We start from the raw sequence: 23,614 nt of genomic DNA, 5'->3' as shown, positions 1-23,614 counted from the left end.
ACGAAGACAGAAGCCAACCCTCACTTTCACACTCCTGCTTCTTTCACCTGAACCTAATCTGCCCCCTGAGATCTGCAGATCTGTGAGCATGGATGTCCAGGAAGATGCGGGAGAAGAGAGCGCCCTCTTCTGGCTGATAGTGAGCACCACCCCTCTCCTGGGGAGCCAAGTTCCCCTTCTTCCTGGGATAGAGCAGCATCTCAGAGCTAGAACACTCTCTTCTGGCACCACAGGACTTTTCACCCTGCCCTTCATGAGACACCTAGGTTAAAAGGCTGCAGGCAGGCCAAATGATGCCATTGGAGCACCCCTCACCTCACCCCTTCCCCCTGGCCACCGCACTGTGCTGGATCCATTGCCTTTCTCTCCTTACCACATGGGGAAACGAGCCTGGCCCTTGTCCCTGCCTCTGTGGCCGATTCTAAAGCTGCCTGTTAGTATACAGCTGGCCTCTCCAGGCTGACCAGGAGAGGGGACAGTGAGGAAACAGGACCCCGAGGTGGAAGGCTTCTCGCAGCTGCTGACTGGTGGTACTGGAGCAGGGAGCTGACTGCTTGCCTGACTGCACTATTTCTTCTTTTTTTTCCGAGGGTTTGGTAATTTCTTCATTTTATTTAATTATGATTTAATTATTATTTTTACATCATTTCAAATGTGCTTAAAAGTTGCAAAAATTGGGAATCCCTGGGTGGCTCAGTGGTTTAGCGCCTGCCTTTGGCCGGGAAGTTAATACCGGAGTCCCAGGATTGAGTTCCACGTCGGGCTCCCTGCATGGAGCCTGCGTCTCTCTCTGCCTCTCTCTCTCTCTCTCTCTCTCTGTGTCTCTCATGAATAAATAAATAAAAATATTTTTTAAAAGTTGCAAAAATAGTTCAAAAACTCACATATACCCTTCACCCAGATTCACCCATGAACATTTAGGCACATTTGTTTTTTCATAAGTTTTCATACATACAGATTTTTTTTTTCCTGAATTGCTCAAGAGTAAGTTGGAGGCCTTAGGACCCTTTATCCCTAAATACTTCCTAGTGATTTCCCAAGGACAAATAATTTGCCTATAGAGCCACGGGACAATTATCAAAACCAGAAGGTTTAGCAACAATATAATATTATTACCTAATCTACAGAGTTTATTCAGATTTTACCAATTACTCTCATAATGTCCTTTAAAGCAGTTATCTCTTTCTGGTGCAGGATCCAATCTACGCTTACACATTGTACTTAGCAGTCCTGTGTCCTTGAAGCCCCTCTAATCCGAGTGGTTCCTCAGCCTTTGTCTTTCATATCCTTGACATTTTTGAAGTGTACAGGCTAGTTATTTTGCTTAATCTCCCTCAGTTTGGGTTTGTCTGGGACTTCCTCATGATTAGATTCAGGTGATGCACTTTGAGTGGGAATATTACTTACGTGTTTCACAGAAGTTCTTAAATAAGCCTCTCCTGGTATTCACAGGGAAGCTGAATGACTCAGACACAGGAAGTAGATGATGATTTAAAAGCTCTTAATAAGAGTTGCTGACATTTATTTAGTGCTTGCTGTTTGACACTCCCTTCTGGATTTGTTGATTTGGGGACTGTTCTCTCCTTGCATGGGGTGTTTATGTTGGGTCACAGTCATAAATCAGTAGCAACAGCTATGGGTATCGAGCTGTTGTAGGCCCCATATTACACATCTTCTCTTCAATTACAAAGTCAGAGAGGGTGTCACTTGAACCAAGTCTCACAGCTACCAAGAGGTACATCAGGACTGTTTGACACCAGAGTACAAATACCTGGTTAGTCCCCCCATATCATTTCTTCTCTGGCATGTAGCAGTGACAAGGCCCTGATAGTATTCCAGCTCAGAACACTGAGAACAATCCATGTCGCATCCCCTAGACTCCCAGCAAGCAGGGATGTTTTCTCCCCATATTCTGAGCTCTCCTGCCTACCCCACACATAAGGAGCATGAGAACTTGGGAGATACCCCATGCTGTGAGTAGGAGGCCTCAGTAGGTTGTATGGTGTTCTCCCGGGGCAGATATCCCTCTTGGGTCATCAATCATTGGACAATTAATTACAAATCCATTGATAACTATATCAGTCCCAAAGACAGGGCAAAGAGCGCAGCTGTGAGTGGGTGTCAATCCTTAACGAAACAGTGACTCGTGAATGATTTTTGAAGCAGGAGTCCCACTGTGGGATGAGATTTCTCCTGCATAGGCTGAGCCTGCTCCAAAATCATCCCAGAACCAGATTTAGATGCACGCTGGTGTCATTCATAACATACCACAGTCTTAAGAGATCAGCCCTGGAGATTTGTTGGCACAAGGAGCCCCCTGCCTGGATATGGGGATCATTTTGCATCATGGGTGTTTTAGGGGATTGGTTATGCACTCATTTAACAGATAACCTACTAAATGTGGAGGGAGACACAGAGATCATAAGGCAGCTCCTGCTCTTGGGGACTAAAAAAAAAAATTTTTTTTAAGATTTTTATTTACTCATGAGAGACACAGAGAGGCAGAGACATAGGTGGAGGGAGAAGCAGGCTCCCTGCAGGAAGCCTGATGCAGGAATTGATCCTAGGACCCCAGGATCATGATCTGAGCCAAAGGCAAATGCTCAACCACTGAGCCACCCACTGAGCCACCCAGCCACCGCAGGGACTCAAAATTAGATTGTTATTTGGATTTGCCTTTTATTTCAGTCATTTTCTGTGCCTCTGAGCCTTCATTCCATATCCAGTGGCCAAAAAACTACTATGAATATGAATGACTAGTGTAAATTCTTGGGACTCAAACCTTCTTGAGCCCCATTGGGCACTATTTTATGGGGACCATTATGACTTCTTTGACTGGAGAGTCGGGAAGGGTGACCAAGCATCATGGTTTGCCCAAAAGTGAAGAGACACTTTTTATGCAAAGACAAAGTCTTGAGCAAACTGGGATGAATCAGTTACTCTAGTTTACTTGGGAACAGAGGCAGCAGAAAGAAAATGGTAAATGGGAAAGAAATAGTAACAGCCAACACCTAATTTTAAGAATTTAGTGATGATCAAAACAAATTTATGAAGTAAGTACTGTATTACTCCTTATTTTATAGAGGTCTAAACTGGGACCCAGAGAAAGTAAGCCACTTGTCAGAAATGTACACTTGGTAAATGGAAGACTCAGGTCTGCCAGAGAGCAGCAAATCCTGTATTCCCAGGCGTTACTCTGCACTGCCTCAGAGTCTCATGTGTAAAATGTGGTGCAGATAAAGTCTTGAAACTATATTTGAGAAGAATTCTCAGAGATTTAAGCTGACTACTCTGGAAGCGGTAGCCAGTGAAAGTTATGTTTCCATGGAGACCCACTCATATCCAGCCAGGCTGTGCTCACATGTAGCCATAACAGTGGAGACCTGCCATCACTCAAATGCAGTGGATTTCTTAAGAAAAAGACCCTCAGTAGCAACTTCCTGAGCTTCTACCAACGCCCATTCTATCATTCAAGACTTTGGTGGAGTCTCCATGGCAGCCTACAAAATAGAAGTCTTGTACAAGTCTTATATATAGGAGGTATTCATTGAGTACAGTGGCTAAGAGCACAGATTCAGGAAACATGTCTGTCTCTGCTCCATCACTCACTGGCTACATGAGCAAGTTATGTAATCTCGAGCCCAATCTTCTTGTCTGTTAAATGGTGGAAGTCATAACATCCACACTCCACAGCTGTTGTGAAGAGGAAAACAAATGATACAATGCATGAAAATCACAATTCCCGGTACAAAGTAGGCAATGAAGAAATGTATACCACCTACTAATTAACATCTGCTCATCCTATGTCTTGAGAATAATCCACTTGAGAACTGGCAAAAAGGAGCAGGAGTCTATTCCCCACAACTGCCTTCTCCCCCTAGCTTCATCCTTCCCATTGTTCATCCAGCTTCTAGCTTTTTGGTCTGTTCCCAGCAACTTGTGTGCCACTGGGAAGAGATGACTAAACTTGGTATTCTTGCTCCTGGCCCCAGTTCCCCAGGGAACCCAGTACCTCCAGTCCCCAGAACCCCAATTAGGGCATCGGGACCCCTGCTTGAAGGGTGACCAGACTCTAATCCATCCACACAGTTGTACGATCTGGGTCCGCACATGACTTCAGCAGCTCAGAGAAGAGACAAGAACAAGTGAAGAAGTATTATCTTTTTTGATAGATCAGATGGGTAAGGGAGCATTATGATTTAGATGGTATAAGGTGACACACATCTTTGAAAGCTTCATTAAACTGTTCATGTCACAGTGGCTACCCAGTGGGAAGTTTAAAGGCCCAGGAGAGACACTAAGAGGAAGAGGTCTCAGTACAGTGTCATGAGTGATACGGATGTTGAAATGAAGCCTGGGAGGATCTTGGAGAAATGTATGTTTTCTTGGCAAGAACTATGCACTACATTCACACACACATACATGCTGGTAACCTTCACCCATTGATTCCTGGCTCACGCTGGGGTCTTCATAATCTCTCTTCCCTGACCGATCTTTGACTATTCAAAGATGATTTTTAGGCCCCTCTAAGAACAGGGCGAGCCAGTAAATGCTTGGTGTATGAACAGCGATGCTGCTGATAGCTGATATTATGCATAGTTCTTTGGTGCCAGGTGCAGGGCTAATCTGTAAACACATTATTCAGCTTGATCTTGTCTGCAGCTCCATGAGGTTGGTCCCATCATCAGTTGCTCATCGTCACCCCCTACTTAAAGATGAAGAAACTCAGGTTTCACAGGCAGATAGCTAGTAAGTGGTAGAGCTGGACCCACCATCTTCATCTGAGAGGTGTTCCGATGACTCAAACACTTAGGGCTGGTGTTTGCTCATCTGTACTGCTTGCTGTGATTTTTGCCAGCCCACCTATTAGTCCCAGTTTGGTACCTGCATCCCCAGTGTCCTTGGGGTGCTAGATCTCCCCTGATCTCAATCAACGTGGTTTAGGTGAGGTAGGAAAGGATTTCTTAAACAGGACATAAAAAACACAGAGCACAGAGGATAATTTGACTAAAATAAAGTTGACAATTTTCCAAAAGCACTAAAAAAAAGTGAAGAGATAAGCCACAAACTAGAAGATCTTTGCACCACATATAACTACAAATAATTAAGACACAGACAATTAGGAATTTGGGAAAGGACATGAACAGGTATCATTTCACAGACACAGAAACACAATGACAAATAACTATATGAAAAATTACTCAAGCCCATTCATGATAGACATGAAGATTAAGATCACAACGAGATACCCTTTATACCTACTAGATTAAAGGCAGCCCCATGGATCCAAATGCTGGCAAGACCCTAGATATATTCCCCTATGTTGTCCTTCTGAAAGTTTAGATTTGCCTCTGATATTAAAGTCTTTAATCTATCCTGAATCAATTTGGAGGGGGGTAGGTTGTTAAATTCCATGTTTTTCTATGTGAATAATCAAGTGTCCTAACACATTTACTGAATTAGCCCTCCTTTCCCCAGTGATCTGAAATGTTACTTCCCTCATAAGCCACGTTTCCCTATGATTTTTATTGTTTCATTAGTGTTTTTATCTGTCCCTAAGTGAATACACACTGTCCTAATAATCATGCTTTTATAACAAATCTTGATATCTACTTTTTCTTCTTTGCTGGAAATATTTTTACTTTTCTTGGACCTTTGCTCTTCCATATAAATCTTTTTTTTTTTTTTAGATTTATTTATGTATTTTACTGAGAGAGAAGCAAGTGGCAGAGAGGAGCAGAGGGAAAGAGACAATCCTGAAGGAGGCTCCCCTCTCAGCAGGGAGCCCAATGCAGGGCTTGAGGATCCTGAGGTCATGACCTGAGCCAAAATCAAGTCAAATGCTCAACCAACTGAGCCACCCAGGCACCCCTTCCACATAAATTTTATAATCAACTCATCGTCTTCCTTGAAAAGCCCTGTTGGGATTTTGATTGGAACCATTTTTTATTTTGAATGACCTTTCTAACCTTTATTATTGAGAATGATATTTGCTTGGGGCTTTTGGTCATTGCCTTCTAACTGATTAAGGAAGTTCTCGTCCTAGTTTTCTGTGAGTTATTGCTATGAGGAACTGTTGAATTTTAAAATTTTGCAACCATTGAGATGATCTTCTAGTTCCTCTTTAATATATTGATGTGGTTAGCTACAAGAACATATTTCCTAATGTTAAACTACCCTGACGTTCCTGGGATAAAACTGTCTTCGGAATGATGCATTATCCTTTTTATATATTGCTGGTCTTAATGTACTAATATTTTATTAAGGGTTTTCACCTCCATGTTTTTGAGCAATTTAGGAGTAATATTGGCCTGATCTTCTTGGTATGGAATTTAGATCGGCAGCATAGAGTTGATGTGCTCTCCCTTATTCTATTTTCCAGAAGGGCTTATGAGAGAGTATTATGATCTATTCCTTGAAAGTTTAGACTTTTAGAACCATCAGGCTTAATGTTTTCCTTTGACTAGATATTTTACCAATTTCTCTAATAATAAGATTTACGTTTTCTATAGTTGACAACTGATATAATTTGCTGGCAAATCAAACTTGTTATCATTATGTAGTGATCCTCTCCATCCTCAGTGATTTGTGTTAGTCTGTTATATAATATTAACATAGCTACACCAGTTCCCTTTTGGATACAATTTTTGAGGTATATCATTTTCCATACTTTTACTTCCCAAATTCCTGTTTTAGGAATACCTCCTGAAACAGTACCTCTTATATTCTTTTAACATCCAATTTGACAATTTCTGACTTTTAACTGATGAGTTTAGTTAAATGACTATGATTATTAGTATATCTGGACTTATTTTTTTTACTATCTTTTTTTAGGAAGTCTCACTTTTTCTACATGTCTTTGGGTTTCATAAGCACTTGAGTATTTTATTGGCTTATGTCACTTCCCACCTTCTACTGATTTGAAAGTTATAGATTTTATTTGTATTATTTTAGTGAATACCATTGAGATTGTACCACACCTAATTAACAAAGACCAAAGTTAATATCTTAATTCCCTTCCCACCCCAAATGCAAAGTTATTGGAACACTTTAATTTTGACCACCTTGTTCCTAATTTATTTTTGTCCTGTATTTTTAGTTCTGATCTTGTTTAAACCTATGGTTTATGTACTATTGTTGTAATCATTATTGTCTTGTACTGACAATTTTGTTTAAGTTCACTGTATTTACCAATTTATTCACTCACTATTCCTCTTTTCCCTGAAGTCCTTAATTGGTATTCCCTGATATTCTTTCTGAGGTATATATCTTAGAAGTTCAGTTAGGGGCAGCCTGAGTGGCTCAGCAGTTTAGCGCCGCCTTCGGCCCAGGGCGTGATCCTGGAAACCAGAGATCAAGTCCCACATCAGGCTCCCTGCATGGAACCTGCTTCTCCCTCTACCTGTGTCTGCCTCTCTCTCTTTCTGTGTCTCTCATGAATAAATAAATAAAATCTTAAAAAAAAAAGAAGTTCAGTTGTTCAGTTAGATCGTCCAGTTGTAAATTCACTTTGTCCATCTGTCACTCTCATTCTTGAAAGGCTGAGGATCGGATTCTCGGGTCTTTGGAGATACTATTCAACATCTTTTAGCTTCTTATGTTGCCATTCAGAAGTTTGCTGACAATCTAATTCCTTCCTTTGGGCATAATCTGCACCTTTTTAAAAATCTCTAGCCACAGGAGGCTTGGGTGGCTCAGTGGTTAAGTGCCTGCCTTCAGCTCAGAGTGTGGTCCTGGAGTCCCGGGATCGAGTCCCACATCAGACTCCCTGTATGGAGCCTGCTTCTCCCTCTGCCTGTGTGTGTGTCTCTGCCTTTCTCTCTCTCTCTCTGTGTCTCTCGTGAATAAATAAATAAAATCTTAAAAAAAAAAATCTCTAGCTGCTTTTAAGATTTTTTCACTGTTTTTAGTATTCTGTAGTTTCACTACAATATTTCCTTTTTTTTTTAATAGGGTACAGTCCCTATTTTTAAAAAAATTTTTATTTATCTATTCATGAGAGACACACACAGAGAGGCAGAGACACAGGCAGAGGGAGAAAAGCAGGCTCCCCACGGGGAGCCCAATGTGGAACTCGATGCCAAGACGGGAGATCACACCCTGAGCCAAGGCAGACGCTCAACTGCCGAGCCACCCATGCGTCCCTCACTACAGTATTTCTTGATGTGGGTTTCCTATTATTTATCTTGCTTAGGATATATTAGGATTCCTAAATCTGCAGAAGTATATCTTTTTTCTGCTCCGGAAATTCTCACCCATTACTATCTCAAATATGGCCTGTCCTTTCTTCTCTCTTTCTTTGGTGCTGCTTAAATGTATTTGAGATCTTTTCAGTCTATTCTGCGTAGTTGTAATATCTTTCTTTTCATATTTTTCATGCCATATCACTCTGTGTTATGTTCGGATTAATTTCTTCAGGTAGATCTTCCAAATCACCATGTTTGGTTAATTATGATCTATGAGAATCCTGATTAATTTGCTCTTCGATGAGTACCTTGTCCCTGAAGCTCTGAGAACATTCCATGAAGCATGTCAAAAGCAACTCTTGAAATCTGAATGATGAGGTGGCCAACATCTTAGAGAAAGATGCTCCAGTCCAAGCCAGGGAGATTGTCCTTAACTCTGGATGGATTCCAGCAGCTCTGACAGATGCTGGCTTTACAAGGTGGTCACCAGTAGCCTCAAAAATGTTCCTTTGCCCCATCCCTGTGGCTTCTTGTCCATGACCCAGTCTTAAAACTCAGACCCGCCCTACTCAGCCAGGTTCCACCAGTCCGGAGGGTGTGGCAGGCAGGAAGCTGCCTTTGTGATAGATTTAAATACCCAGTCCTGCTGGGCACTGGTCCCACCTAGGTCCAGAGCAAGAGGCTAACGAGGAAGCCATGGATTCAGAGTACCAGAAAACATCAGCCCCCACACCACATCCAGCATACAGGACTCAGCACACAGTAAGTACTCAGTAAATATTTATTAAATGAATGAACACACACTTTGATGGAAGAAGTCCATAGAGTAGTGTGGGGCTAAAGGGGACTTAAGGAAGATTTCTTGGAGGAAGTGACATTTAAATTGAGGCATGGAAAAGAGGAAGTAGTCAGGCCAAGCAGAAAAGGAAGAGTTCTGGTGGAGGGAACAGTCCATGCAAAGGCTAAAGTGGTAGAATTTAGCCTGAGTGCCCTGAATACTAGATGAGGCTGGAGTGGTAAACTGACGTCAGATGCTCAAAATCCAGGCTTGGGCAGCCCCGGTGGCGCAGCGGTTTAGCGCCGCCTGCAGCCTGGGGTGTGATCCTGGACACCCGGGCTCCCTGCACCCACGTCGGGCTCCCTGCATGGAGCCTGCTTCTCCCTCTGCCTGTGTCTCTGCCTCTCTATGAATAAATAAATGAAATCTTAAAAAAAAAAAAAACTATTAAAAAAATCCAGACTTTGTGGCTGATAAGCTAGTCAGACAACACCACATTTGAATTTAATGGGTTACAATTTTTATGCTCCCCTCTCTCCCCTGATTTTATTTATTTTGGCCTAATGAGGTTTAACTGTCCTTAAAAAGAAGAAATGACCATATTGGGGATTTAACCAGGGGTGGCTGAAAGTCTTTTAAGACTTCCATCCCCCCCCCCCCCCCCCCCCCCGGGAGCTTTGGGGCCAGCCGCTGGGTCTGAATTCACAATTCTGCCCTTTACAGGTCGAAGCCATGCGCAAGCTCCCCATCTTTCTTCTGGGAAAGGAAGCCAGTCACAACCACCCCTTTATAGGATCCAAAGGGCCGACGTGTGTAAGGTGAACCTGTGCCTGACCCTCTGAGCCCGTTGGGGACGGATCCAGCCAGAGTCACTTTGACGGCGCGTGCCCCGCAGCACCAGGCACCTAGTAGGTGCTCAGTAAACAATGAAACCACGCCGGGGCGGGTGTGCTGCGCCGGGGGAGCTGGTGGCTGCTCGGGCCCCCCACCCCTTCCGCTCGCGGGGGAGCTCCGCAGGGGCGGGGCGGGGCAGGGGCGGGGCTGGGCGCTCGCGGTGCGCGGGAGGCTGGCGGGCGCTCGGGGGTGCTCGGAGCCGGGGAGCTGAGGTCGCGACCCTGACCCGGAGCCGAGGGGCCGAGGGGCCCAGGGGCCCAGGGCTCTCGAGCGGGACCGACGTAGACCGGGCGGGCGGAGCCGGCTTTTCTGTCGGCGGACACGGGCCGGCGCACCGCGCCTTTAAGGCGTCCGGCGGAGCCGGGCGCCGGGAACCGAGCGGCGCGGGCACGAGCGCTGCTGCCGGACGCGAGCGAGCGGGGCTGGGGGCCGAGGACCGGCGTCGGGAGCCCGCGGCGCGACCCAGGCGCCCGAGGTCAGACGGCGGGAGCGCAGGCCGGGCGGGCGGGCGGGGGCTGCGCGCCTGGGAGGGGGGGGAGGGAGGGGGGAGGGAGGGGCGCCGCGGCCCCCCCGTGCCCGTGACCCCCCCGTGCCCGTGACCCCCTCCGCCTCTCGAGTCCGGGCTCTGGCCTCGCCGCGAGCCGCACGCGGGGCCGCAGGGGTCGGGGACCTGCACCTCGCTCTCGGCTCGGCTCCTCGCCCTGCAGAGCCCGGACGGGGCCAGGCGCCCTCACTTCCCGGGCTGCCTGCCGCCCTAAGCGGGGGCGAGGGGAGGATGGGTGGCGCACCTGCACCCTCTCTCTGCGCCGCCTCCCCCCGCTGGCTCCGGCTCCGGCCCCAGCCCCTGTGCGCCCCCCCTGGTGCCTGGATGCTTTGGAGGCTCGTGCATCCTCGTTCCAACCACTTCCTGAGGAAAGGCTGCAGCTCGACCTCCCAGCTGATGGCACCTACCCCCGTCCCGCCCCAGATACCTGCGCCCCTCGGGACCTCCCCCCAGCCGGTACCTAACCTACCCCCCAGCAGCCTCTCAGCTCACCCTTCCAGATCCTGCCCCAGTTCCCTCGGCCTCATGCTCTCTCCTCCCTGCAACCCTTGAGTTAGGATGCTGGTCCAACCACCCCGACAGGACAGCTCGGTGCTGCCCCACAACCCCCAGCATCCCCCGCCTACACCTCCGCTGGCTTCCTGGCAGCCTTGGAAATTGGGATTGTGTAACGCTGGCTGCAGGGCAGAGCACATGCAAGGTTTGCACCCTTGTACCTGCATTCGAGTGGAGGAGGCCAAGTCAACAGAGTGAAATCTGGGGGGCGGGTGCCGGAGGGTCCAGAGGCTGTGCAGTCTGGGATATGTACCTTGAGCCCTTCTTATGCCTCAGCGTCTGGTTGATGAAGAAGAGGTCCCACCCTGGACTGGAGGTTCAGCATTTGCCTGACTTCTCACCTGTTGAGAAATCCCTAATGGCTAGGTCTACCTGCCTAGGAGTTAGGAAGAGTTTATTATTAGTAATAGCTGCCATGGAATAAGCAAGTACTGGCTGCCAGATCCTGTCCTAGCATCTTTAGGAGTTAACCTGCCTTACTTATCCCAGTAGCTCCATGAGGTAGGTGCCAATGTTATGCTCCTTTCTCAGAGAAGAATGTGTCCCCTTCCAGGACACACCGGGAATCTGACCTCAAAGCCCCCATTCTGAACCACTAGACTGAATTTTTACCCAATTGTAACTAATAAATTCTTAACAATATTTTTGTTAGAAATAAGAGAAATTAATAACCTGCTTTCTTAACACCAATTTTTCTAAAAGTAGTTTCTCACACCCAAAGGGGGTCCTGGGTGTCCTCCTCAAGGAGACTAATGCACAGAAAGCAGGGACATGCTGGAGGCCACACAGCTAACAAGTATCAGGGCTGGGATGCTGAACATGTCCTGGACGGTCAGTTACTTCCTATGCTCCCAGTTCTGCCCCAGCCCATCAGCCCGGGCCCCTGGAGATTCTGTTCCCATCCTCTACCCCCTTCCTTTGCTATAACCCAGGCAGGTGAGCTGCTGCCTTTGCTTAGGCTGTACTGTCCTTCCGAAATGCCCTCTCTGGAATCTCCAGTGTCTCAGTCTTACCTCCCCTTAGCTCTAGCTCAGTGGTCTCTTTCAGGAACACACCTCTGATTCCTCCCCTGCCCCCAACTGAAAGCGATTTCTTTCTCCCCTGGGATCTTATAATAACTGGGATCTCATTACCTTCCACCCCCGTGATGGTATTTGTAAAGTCCTATCTGCATGTGTCTGCCTATGCTCTGGGGTACAGCTGTGCTGACAGGATCAGAAGCACTCCCCAAGACCCTTCTAGCCATCTGCCAGGTGAAGCCCCAAGACAGAGAGAGAGGGGTCCTGAAGTAAGGATAGGCTCAGAAACCACCCCCCCTCAACACCAGACTCCCTTCATTGAGCTACAGTGTGATCATGGGGAGAATGGCTCAGCATGGTTCCTGCAATTATAATTACATGTTTGTTTTTATTCATAACCCAGAGGATTCCTACCAGATAGTCAGAGTCTTGGGTCCAAATCCCACTGCTACCACTGCTAGCTATGTGGCCATGGGCCTATTACCTAACCTCTCTACGTTTTAACTTCTGGTAATGACACCTGCTTCAGAAGGCAGTGGTAAGATTTAGATAAAATAAAGCACAAAGCCCAGAATGTGGTAAGCACTCAGTAAGCACCAGCTATTATGAAGAGTTAAGTGTCGACCCCCACTTTGAATTACTGGAGATGTATTAAATCATTATTAAATGACTCAAACCGACGCCACTTAGAGGTGGGCCAGAGGAGTCCCAGGCAAGGAGAGGAAAGCATTTTTTTTTTTTTTAAAGAGTTTAAGTAATTTCCACACCCAAAGTGGGGTTTAAACCCACAACTCTGAGATCAAGAGTTGCACACTCCACCAGCTGAGCCAGCTAGGTACCTCGAGGTAAGCATTTTGTGTGTATGCTCAGAAAGGCCTGTGATGCTTTCTTTGACTCTAAACCATCCATTGCCTTGGCAAAAGGAATTACCTTTCTGTTTTTTAGCTTTAAACATCTATGAGCTTTGAGTTCTGTGAGGCTGCACACACCTAGAGTGAACGTGTGAATGAGGTTCATGCAATTGCAAGTAATTGTGAAACTTACTGATAGGAGGGGGGAAAAAAGCTTGTTCTTAGAGGTGACCTTGGTTCAGGCTTATCTTAGGGACAAAGGTTTGAATCAAAGGTTTACTGTGGATTTGGAGGGAAGGAAAGCTGGGGTGAGTGTTTTTTCTTAGTACACTAGTCAGCTGCTCAGAGTAGAAGTTAACTTCCCTATGTCATATTCTCTATCAACTCCTGATTATTTTGGTGATTAGATCAATTTTACAGTGATGAGTGTTCAAAAGTAAAGGGTCAGGAATGTCTCCCTCAAAGCTAAGTGTTTGGAATATGCTGGGAAGCCAGCTCTGTAGGTTGAAAAAAATTATTTAAAAGTTTCTCCTAATTTGATAATTGAGGTTACTTAGGATCCCGTTTGACAGTTTCAAGACTGTTGAGTTTAGTTATTTTAAGGCATACGTTTTTGTAAATTTTCATGGTTCTGAGACATTTAGCAGGCTATGAGACTTTATTTCTGTGACCCTGTAGGGACACAGATACTTTTCGTATTCTCAGAATGGTGGCTAGTAAACTCAAATTAAATTTTAAATTCTCTTCCTAAATCACACTAGCCATATTTCAAGTGGTCGATAGCCATGTGTGGCCAGTGACTACTGTATTAGGTAGAGCACATAAGAGAATATTTCCATCTTCTCAGAAAGTTTTATGGGAAGGCACTGTTGAGATCAGTAAGGCCATGGGCAAACTGCATGATTACAGTGTTAAGTTGCATTCTTCCTAGCAAGTCATCCTCAGGACAAGAAGTGGAGTGTGCCGAGGATGTTTCGTTGTCAAATGAGGATGTTACTTAAATCCCCTTAGCTTCATTTTGGTTTTCTGATTCACTGGCTTTTAACACTGCCAGATTCAAAGGATGGGGGAGAAGGTGGAAGCAAATGGAATGTCTTCCAGCAGCACTTCTCTATCCTGGTTGCATGTTAGAACCGCCCAGGGAATTTTTAAAAAATACCCATATCCAGCTTCCTCCCCAAGCCAAGTGAATCTGAATCTCTGGGAGTAGTGTCCTGGAATCTATATTTTTAAAATGCTCCCTGGAGGATTCTGTGCAGTCAGGATTGAGAACAACTGCCTTCAAGACTGTAAACTTAGGGGAAAAAAAATCCCTGAGGACTGGAAGACATTGTTTTAAGGTAGATATGGTGAGTGGCCAAGAATGTTCCTCATTGATTTACTGCAGCAATAAATCCGAGGTTGGAGTTGAGTGGGCTCACTTCTTCAGAAGGGAGGGCAGCTTTGCCCTCCAGGGTACATTTGGCAACACCAGAATGCTTGTTACCACTTAGAGGTGGCATCAAATGGGTAGAGGCCCCTGGATGCTGCTAAATATCCTACAGTGCATAGGATAGCCTCCCACAACGAAGAACTAACCGGCCCAGAATGTCCATTGTATCATGGTTGAGAAACCCTGATCTAGAAGCAAGTTTTGCAAACCAAAGTCCTCTCTGACCTTGGTGTAGTTGTCTCTTCAAAGGAGATCAAGATGTTCTCTTAAACTGGGCCCTCAGAAACCATCTTGATCATCTTCCAGGCTTTCCAACCCCAGAAGCCACAGAGGAGGTCGCTGCCTGTAGGTTGATGCGTTTGGGGTGGCACCATGGAAACTGCTGATTCAGGGGGACAGGGCAGTCTGCAGGAGGTGCAGGCAGAGGTTCTTACACTGCTGCAGGTTGGGATCCTGTTCTTTTTGTTAAGTAATTATCTAAAGTAACAGCAGCCTTTGCCTTAGGCTGTCTTCCAGAAGCTGTGGCTCTGGCTATTGGCGTTGGGTGTTTGCCTTGTGATATACTCAGAACAAGATTCCAGCCGTGTGTGTGATAAAATTTGGGAACGGAACTAGGGACCAGACTCTGGGAGTATAAAAACAGCAACACAGACATACCCACAGACTTGAGCTTCTGAGAGACCCAGGTCCAGTGACACTGCATGGGGATGGAGGTGTGGCAGGGCTCCCTCCTGGGCCTGCAAGGGCTGGCTACAAGATCTTCCCAGCTGTCCAGAGTGAGCACTTGGTATCTGCCAGTCACTGCTTTGAGCTGTCTCTGTGCACCCTCTCATTTTATCCTTTCACCGAGGCTGTCAGAGGCGAAGTGACTTTGCCAAGGTCACACAGATGGTCAGTAGCAGAGCAGAGATTTGAACCCAGGTTACAGAACTGGGAAACTGAATTCTCAGAGGAGCATTCACAGACTGAAGCTGTGCTTTATAGCTAAGGCTTGTGGAATGAGCCGGAGCTTACCAGGTGGGAGGGAGAAAAGGCATACCAGGGAGAGTCCCATGTGTGCCAGAGTCTTGGAAGGGTGAAAGAGTATGACATATCAGGGATTGTGGCTCATTCAGGGAAAGGGGTGGCGGGGGAGTGATAGAAGAGGATGACACTTGAGTGACCAGCAGGTATTAAATCCTACGTAGCCTTGTAAATCACGCCGAGGGCCACTGTGAGCCACTGGTGGATTAGAGGCAGAGAAGAGCTGTGTGACATTGGACAACTTGCTTAACTTTTCTGGGTCCCAGCTCCGCATCTGGAGAAGGCCTCTAAAATTCAGTGCTCTGATGAGGAATATTTCTTTAGTTGGTGATCATCATGAACAAAGTGAGGGGGTGGCCTGTGGTGACACTAGGGGGCAGAGCTGTTGATTCATGACCTCCTAACTTATCATTTGGTATTTAATAAGCACCTGCCAAGGGCAAGGCATGTGTCCTGAGGTGCTGTGGCAGATGCAGAGATGTAGTAAGACTCATCCTAGAGACCTGCAGCAGGGTACAGCTAGTGTTCTCACAGGTACTGTGATTAAAAGCACAGATCTGCAGTGCCACGAAAGAAGAGCATTCCTACAAAACATCTGAGGCATGGAGGTTACTAATGACTGAGGGGCTGGAGGAAGATCTACTGAAGGAGATAACTCCTAGCTCTGCCAGAGGATTTGTAAAGGAGAAACTAGGGAGAGGTCAGGGGTATCTCCCAGGGAGAGGAAATGGGGGAAGTGGAGAGAAATAAAAAACCAATTCAGGTACAGTCCCTAGAGGGCCAGACTACTGGGATTTCTCTTAGATGATTCCCCATAGTTTCCAGGTTGTAGAGAGGAAGCAGAAGTCATCATAGCAGGAAGATACTCAGTAATGGACTTGCCATTCCTTCATCCCATCCTGGTGCCTAGCCAGGCTCCAGGAGCATCCAGGTCTTGGTCATCTGTCTGTCCCAACTCCATAGGATGTTTTGCAATTAGGTACAGAACAAATGGTGGAAAGTGCAATTATAACTCTTGTGAGAGAGGCAGGATTTCATGAAATCAGAGCAAATGATGTTGCAGAACTGCTTGAATGACATATCAAGGCAGTAACAGATGAGGATCTGGCCATGTGAGGCCTAATGAAGAGAAGGGGAAAATTGAATTCAAAAATCAATTCTTTGAAAAATCAAAGAATGAAGGCCTTGAGAGATCAATAAGGTCGGTTGGCAAAAATGTCCTCTTTGTGGTAGCACTGTGATAACCACATGTTAACCGGAAGGATTTATCATGCTCTAAGACAATCCATGTGAGATTTATTCTTTGTTCTAAGAATTAGCACAGGATTGCAGTTATGACCTAATTTTGTTCAACATTTCCTTTTGCTTTTAAGAATATATTTGATGTTTGGATTTTTGTTTTTTTGTTTTTGTTTTTGTTTTTGTTTTTTTTAGATTAAGTTCTAAACAGAACCATGTTTTTCTCTTCACTGTGAACTTGCCCTATGTGGCTTCACCACGTGTCCCCTTTCCTGATGCTAATTCTCCAGGGTTACAGAGATCTCCTCTGGGAGGAGATTCTGGCTAGAAAGAAGGTGGGGATCAGCTCACAAAGGGGCCTGAATGCTGGACTTCTGCTGGAAGCCAAAAATCTTGTCCTGATTTAAAACAAAACAAAACAAAACAAAACAAAACAAAAAAACACCTCCTGGCTCTTGATAACAGGGCTCCTTTTTGTCTAACACCGACTTTGTTCCCATAGCTAGAAAATGCTAGAGACCAACTTCGCCTCCTTTAGAAATGACAAAACCCTCTTTAATCTCCTCACTTTTCCTTTTATTTCGAAGCACAGATTCAGCAATGGGAGAATGTTTTCTGGGTGCTGAGGTTCTATTTTAGGCCTGCTGGGATTGCACACCCATATAGAGGGCTATTTTAATTCCTTTCAGTCATGTGGAAAATAATCACTTAAGTGATGCTCTTTCTAGCACTTTACCTTTGAGAGGTGACCTCAGCTGATGACAGTGCATGCATCTACACTAATCCGAGGGAGAAGTGCTGGACTAAAAGCTGGTTCTGAGCTTCCCGAGAGCCTGAAGACGTGGGGGTCTTTGGAAGCAAATGGTCAAGTGACTTTGGCTCTTATTTTATCCAGCAGGAGATTGGCCTGGAGGGTTTTCTTGTTTTAAGCCTGATTTCAAGCAGGCAGTTATGCCAGACTAAGATCAGCCTACATCTTGACTTTCAAGGCTGGTATTTCGAAGGTGCTAGGCTGATTAGGTCATACGTTGCATATTCGATTGCCTTATTTCTTGGCCAGTACAATTTTTTAGAAGATATGCTGCCAGATTCATAAGCCACTTACCTTCCAACTGAGCCCCTAGTTCAGCTGCCTCCTTCCCTCTCCCCCCACCCCCTGACTGTGTGTTCTTTCTCCAGAGAATCGGGCAGTAGGATTATCTAATTCCCTGCCCACAGGACCATTCTGGCTACGCTGAGTCTCCTTGCCCACAGAGCTGCCCCTGGTGGTAGAAGCAATGCAGAGGGCCTGTGGGTTTGGCTGGTTCTTAAGCAAGAATCCCCAAGGGGAACCAGTTGCTAGCACTTTGGCACCAAGTGGAACTGAGTGATCATCTTATGGTTACCTCTCCCAGAGTCGCAAAGGAGATAAGCATTTCCAGTTTATGCGCATGTATGGTTCCAGAATGGAAATCCTTATTTTCTTAGAGTGCTGGACTTTGACATTTGAGGACTGACAGTCCTGTCAATCTGACTTAACCTTTGGATAGTCACACAGGGGAGGAGCCCTCCCTGTCTTGGTTATCTTATAGTAGGCAGCCTGGCCTTTTAGCTTGTAGAGAGGGAGAGGAATTTGCAGGCTAACAGCAGACATTTGTAGTTCTTCCCTTATGGGGAACAATTAAGGTTTGGTTGCTCACTCTCATGGGCCATTTTCACTAGCACGGAGCCTGGGACTGGCCAGTAGAACTCTTTGTGATGGTGAAAGTGATCTCTGTTCACTGTCCAGGATGGCTCCTGAGCACTTGAGCTGTGGCTAGTACAGCCAAGGGACTGAATTTTACATTTTATTTAATTGTGATCAATTTAAACAGTTACATGCAGCTAGCAGCTACTGTATTGGACAATGCAGGATAGACCATTCTATTTGAGGACTTATATTTTGTAATTAGAGAAAACCTTATACATTCACATAGTAGCAATTGAAAAGATACAAAAGGGTATCAGTGACAAGTCTCCCTGTCTGTCTCCCCGTGTCCCCCTGTTTCCCTTCCCAGTTGCAGCCACGATAACCAGCTTCCTCTGTATCTATCCAGAAACATTTCACACATATATAAACATAACATCTTTTCTCTTTCCCTCCCTCTCTGCTCTTCCTCTCCTCTCTCCTTTAATGCAAGAGCTGTTATTCTGGTCACTGTCTACAGTTTGAGGTTTTATTTGTTTGCTTGTTTGTTTGTTTTAGAGGAGGGTGGGGTAGAGGGAGAGAGAAAATCTTAAGCAGATTCCACACCCAGCATAGAGCCCACCATGGGGCTCTATCTCATGACCCTGAGATCATAACCTGAGCCAAAATCAAGAGTTGGACGCTCAACCCACTGAGCCACCCAGTTGCCCCTGAGCCTAGGTTTTTTGAGTTAACAATGAACCTTGGAGGCCATTATTTTAATGGTTTACATTTACTTTTATTTGTATTTAATGGCTATACATAACGCTCCTTTCTAAAGCTATATCATCATTTACTTAACAGGCCCCGTTAAAAGTGGACATATGAGTTAATTCCAGTCTCTTGCAGCCATAAATACTACTGTAACAAATAACTTGCACAGGCATGATTTCACATGTTAGGTATAAATACAAATTCATAAAAGTGAGATGATCAGGTCAGAGGTATGTATGGTTTACATTGCCTCAGATGTTTACCGGATTGCCTTCCATAGGGCTTGTTGATGGGAATAGAAGTTGGTGTCTGTGTATGAGATAGTCGGTTCCCCACAGCCTCGGTGACACTCTCTTAGTAAACTTCTTGTTCTTTGCCAGTATGATAAATCAAGATTGCCATTACCTCGTAGATTTAATTGGCAGTTCTCTTATTATAAATGAGATTAAGGGTCTTTTTATATGTTCAAGAGTCATTTATATTTCTTTTCTGGTAAAATAGCTACTCAGCTCATTTGCCCATATTGGATTTCACTGTTGTTTTAATTGATTTGTAAGAACCTCCTATACATTCAGGAAATTAGTGTGTTGCCTCTGGTTTGTATTGACAAATCTTAATCTTGTTCATGGTCTCTTCATGTGGACATTTGAAAACATTTTATGAGGTGAACATGTTAATCTTTTTGTTATGGCCTCTGGTCTTACATCTGACTTAGACTTTCCCTGTGAAGGTATTTTCAAACAATTCTTATGCTTTCTTCTAGAACTTCCATGGTTTTCTTTTTCTTTTTTATGTTAACTGACTCTTCTGAAATAGCTCAGGGGTTTTGTGGATTTACCTTCTCTCGCCTGGCCCCTCATTCTCCTGCTGTGGTGCCTTGTTAGTAGCTCTCTGTCCAGCCCTAGTTTTGAGCTGTGGGGTCCCCTCTCATTAGCCACTCGGGTAGAAACATTATCCTCATTTCCCTGCTGGTTGCCACCTTCTTCTCATTCCTTTCTCTCTCTCTTTTTGTTTTTGTTTTTTAAGTAATCTCTACACCCAACATGAGGCTCGAACTCACAACCTGGAGATCAACTGTTCTACCAACTGAGCCAGCCAGGCGCCCCGTCTCATTCTTTTCTGAGTATAACTTTTACATAAACCCTAATCCTAAATGGAGAAGGCAAGATCCAGTCTTTATTTGGGGGTCTTAGTTACATTTGCTGGTCCCAGGGTCCCTTTTTGCCTCACTGTGCCTGACAACCCCACCCCCTTGTTGTCTTCCTCTTCACTGCAGCCCAGGAATCCCCAGGTCACTCCCTGCTTTGTCTTCTCCCTGCAGATTTCTTCTTTGACCTCCTTTCTGCCTTCCTAAGCCTGGCTCATTATCTGATATGCCCTGCCCTTTGTGCTGGTTGCTTAATCAGGGTAGGTGACTTGAACAAGAGGTGGGCTATAAAGCTACAGGATATTTAGACTTTGCCTGTGCTAAGGAGAACACTTTGCCTCCAGCAAAGCCAGCCATTTTTTTTTTTTTTTTAGGATTTATTTATTCATGAAAGACACAGAGGAGAGAGAGAGGCAGAGACACAGGCAGAGGGAGAAGCAGGCTCCATGCAGGGAGCCCGATGTGGGACTCAGTCCTGGGTCTCCAGGATCACGCCGTGGGCCAAAGGCAGGCGCTAAACCACTGAGCCACCCAGGGATTACCAAGCCAGCAATTTTGTGGCTGTTAGCACTTCATTCATATTCTCTAATATGATAATATGATTTAATGCTTTGTCATTTTCTTTCTTGTGATTCCAGAATCTCATTTTCAGCTTCTGCCAGAGCCAGTAGCAGTTGGGAAAGAAGGCTGTGTTCTTTGAAGAGTGAGTATGGATTTTTAGCATTGTTGATTACCAAAAAAAAAAAAAGAAAAAAAAAAAAGAAAAGCAGCTCTTAATGAGCCTTGGGCTCCTCTGTAAGCTCGCTCAAAACCCTTGTTGTGGCCAATTGTCGTGGGTGATTTCTCTGGCTCAGCAGGTCTGGGGGGAAGGGTTTGGGCACTTGAAGGTCAAATACACACCCGAAAGCCCCCAGTGGATTGGGCCAGGAGCAGGGCTCTGAGCTTGAAGGGAGTTTAGGAGATCCAAGCCTGTAGGAAGGAACCAGGATGCTTTCCTGGGGAGTGTGACACCTGAATTAGCCCCAGAGGCAAAGAGTTCACCCAGCAGCCAGGACATGGAAGTGCTCCACACCAAGGGAAGAACCTGAGCAAAGGTAAAGCATGAGGCTGCACATGGCTGGCGTGGGTCCTGGAGTTGGTCATTCGGGGGTGCAGGCAGAGATGTGGGAGTTGGTCCAGGAAGTCAGATTGGGATTGTTTTTGCGTGGTCTGAGTTCACAGCAGACTAGGGCAGCCTAATGCATGGTGTAAGTTGTGAGGATTTCCCTGGCAACAAGTGTTAAGGGGTGTGACAGGATGGGAGCAAGAAGAAATGAGCACCTAGACCCAGTGTGGTGGCTGAGGGAGCTGTGGTCCCATTTGCCCCTAATGTCTCACACCTGGTGGGACAGGTTTCCTTCCCAACATTCCTAGGATATGTTGAACCAGATCAGCCTAAGGAATTGGTTGCAAGAGGCTTTCAGGGGTATAAACCCCTAATGCTGTGCTAATATAGAAACTCCTCTTCTTGTATGGCTCTAGCATGCGCTTAAAATGTAACAGGTGTGACTGAAGAACTGAACTCCGAATTTTATTTAATTAATTTAAATTTAAATAGTCATGTATTGGGATGCCTGGGTGGCTCAGCGGTTGGGTGTATGCGTTTGGCTCAGGACATGATCCTGGAGACCTGGGATTGAGTCCACATTGGGCTCCCTGCATGGGGCCTGCTTCTCCTTCCACCTGTGTCTCTGCCTCTCTCTCTGTGTGTCTGTCATGAATAATAAATAAAACCTTAAAAAGAATAAATAGTCATGTATCGAATGGCATGGTTTGTCTAAGACTCACACAAGTTGGCTCCAGTGCTGGTGCCTCTCCACCTCTATGTAACGGGGCGGGGGCAGGGGAATGGGAAGACTGAAAGAATCTGGGAAGCTAGCTTGATGGGAGACTGTCCAGAGAAGGGGGAGAGATGTGTCTGGGACATGGTAAGACCATTGAGTCATGTGAGTGGTCAAGCAGGCTTTTAGAAAAGTCAGGAAGGGGGTTCTGGCCAGACATGTTGAGTTTTGAATTTCCTGAAGGAGGGAATGGTGGAAGATACAGGGATGGAGAGCTCTCCAAAGGAAGACGGTGAGGAGAGAGAGGAGAGCATCATGGGAATATCCAATGGAGAGAGTGAGGAGAGCATGATAGGAAGATCTAGTAGGGGAGAGAGGATAGCATCTCAGGATCCAGACCAGATGTGCTTGTTTCAACAGAAGGGTTGTCAGGGGCACCTTGCTGGCTCAATCAATAGAGCATGTAACTCTTGATCTCAGGGTCGTAATTCAAGCCTCACATCGGGCATGGAGCTGACTTTATTTTTTTTTAAGATTTTATTTATTTATTCATGAGAAACGGGGGGGGGGGGGCGCAGAGAGGGGCCTGTCTATATTTGACCTGCTCAGGGAAAGTGTGCAGGCTTCTCTGTAATAAGTCCAAGCCTTGCTGAATTGATCAGCCACTACAAAAGCTCTTCATTGAAGGCTTCATTCTGCAATTAAATGGAAAATGGAGCCAGCTAAAACCTTCCCCCCAGCTGACTGGGACATCCGTAGCAGGCGTTGTGATGGTATGATGATCATACTTTCACCTTGGGGCTACCATCTTCAATGTCAGGGTCTGTGATATAACGGCCTTGGGCATAAAATGTTCTAGTTCCTCGTCCAAAAGAACATCATATAATTAACTTCCTGCAGCTCAGGATTCGGAATTCATGGTAACCCTCAGCAGTTTTTTAAGGTCTTTATGTAATGTGGAAAAGTCCTCTTGAAGCTGACAGTTCCTATTTTCTTGACTCTTTTGTGACCCACAGTATTTAAACAGATTTATAACATTCCCTTCACTCCAAAAGTAATTTGCTTACCCCTTGACAATGAGGCCTTTTAGCATCGTAAATTGTACCCAGCCATTAAATAGGTGACTCCTCCAGGGAGTTTTGTAATTACTAAAAGAAAAAAGGTCTCTTACAGCATCATTGGGAATAGTTGGTTGTCCCTAAAACAAACAAGATTGTTTATAACAATCCATTTTATAACTTTGCTTTTCATTAATTCACCTGCACCATATTTGTGTCCTGTGCTATTCTTGGCACTGAAAAAGAACATACACGACTGGCCCTACCCTCAAGGAGCTCTGGTTCTAGAAGGAGAAACAAGACAATGACATAAACTTGCTGAAGGTGTTTATGCTGACTGAGAAATGGAGAGAACAGTTGAATCAGAAGCACACACAGTGCTTCTGCCCTTGAGAAGGCTTTCATCCCTACAGATTCAAGAGTGTACCCAGATAGAGCGTGTGCGTGTGGCTGAAAAGAACCATCTATCCCATCTATATGTGCCCTCTGTCTTCCCCCAGCCATCCGAAGACTGTGAGTGGCTTGTTCACCAACCTCTTTGTACAGAACAAAATATGTAAATGGGAGAAACCAATATTGTACTATATGTTAACTAACAAAATTTAAATTAAAAATTGTAAGAGTGGAGATGTCGTATCTTCATGAAGAA

General features: G+C 45.4%; 2 protein-coding genes across 6 annotated transcripts in view; one reads left to right on the top strand and one right to left on the bottom strand.

Moving 5' to 3' along the window:
* The window catches only part of DNASE1L3 (deoxyribonuclease 1L3), a 29,758-nt gene extending 27,937 nt beyond the window's left edge, over window positions 1-1,821 (bottom strand). The window contains exon 1 of one of the 2 annotated variants that reach the window (XM_072785692.1): window positions 1,408-1,821. The gene's annotated coding sequence lies outside the window, so the exon portion shown is untranslated. The remainder of the gene's footprint in view (window positions 1-1,407) is intronic. The other variant, XM_072785691.1, reaches the window with a different exon arrangement.
* ABHD6 (abhydrolase domain containing 6, acylglycerol lipase) overlaps window positions 1-23,614 on the top strand; it is a 66,682-nt gene that overhangs the window by 15,982 nt on the left and 27,086 nt on the right. Inside the window, exons 2-3 of one of the 4 annotated variants that reach the window (XM_072785688.1) lie at window positions 9,688-9,872; window positions 20,726-20,790. The gene's annotated coding sequence lies outside the window, so the exon portion shown is untranslated. Of the gene's footprint in view, window positions 1-9,687; window positions 9,873-10,074; window positions 10,334-20,725; window positions 20,791-23,614 lie in introns of those variants that run through there. The other 3 variants (XM_072785689.1, XM_072785687.1, XM_072785690.1) reach the window with 3 other exon arrangements.

Source organism: Canis lupus, chromosome 19 (genome assembly GCF_048164855.1).
Source record: "Canis lupus baileyi chromosome 19, mCanLup2.hap1, whole genome shotgun sequence".
Lineage (NCBI taxonomy): Eukaryota > Metazoa > Chordata > Mammalia > Carnivora > Canidae > Canis > Canis lupus.
This window is presented reverse-complemented; position numbering and strand designations above follow the sequence as displayed.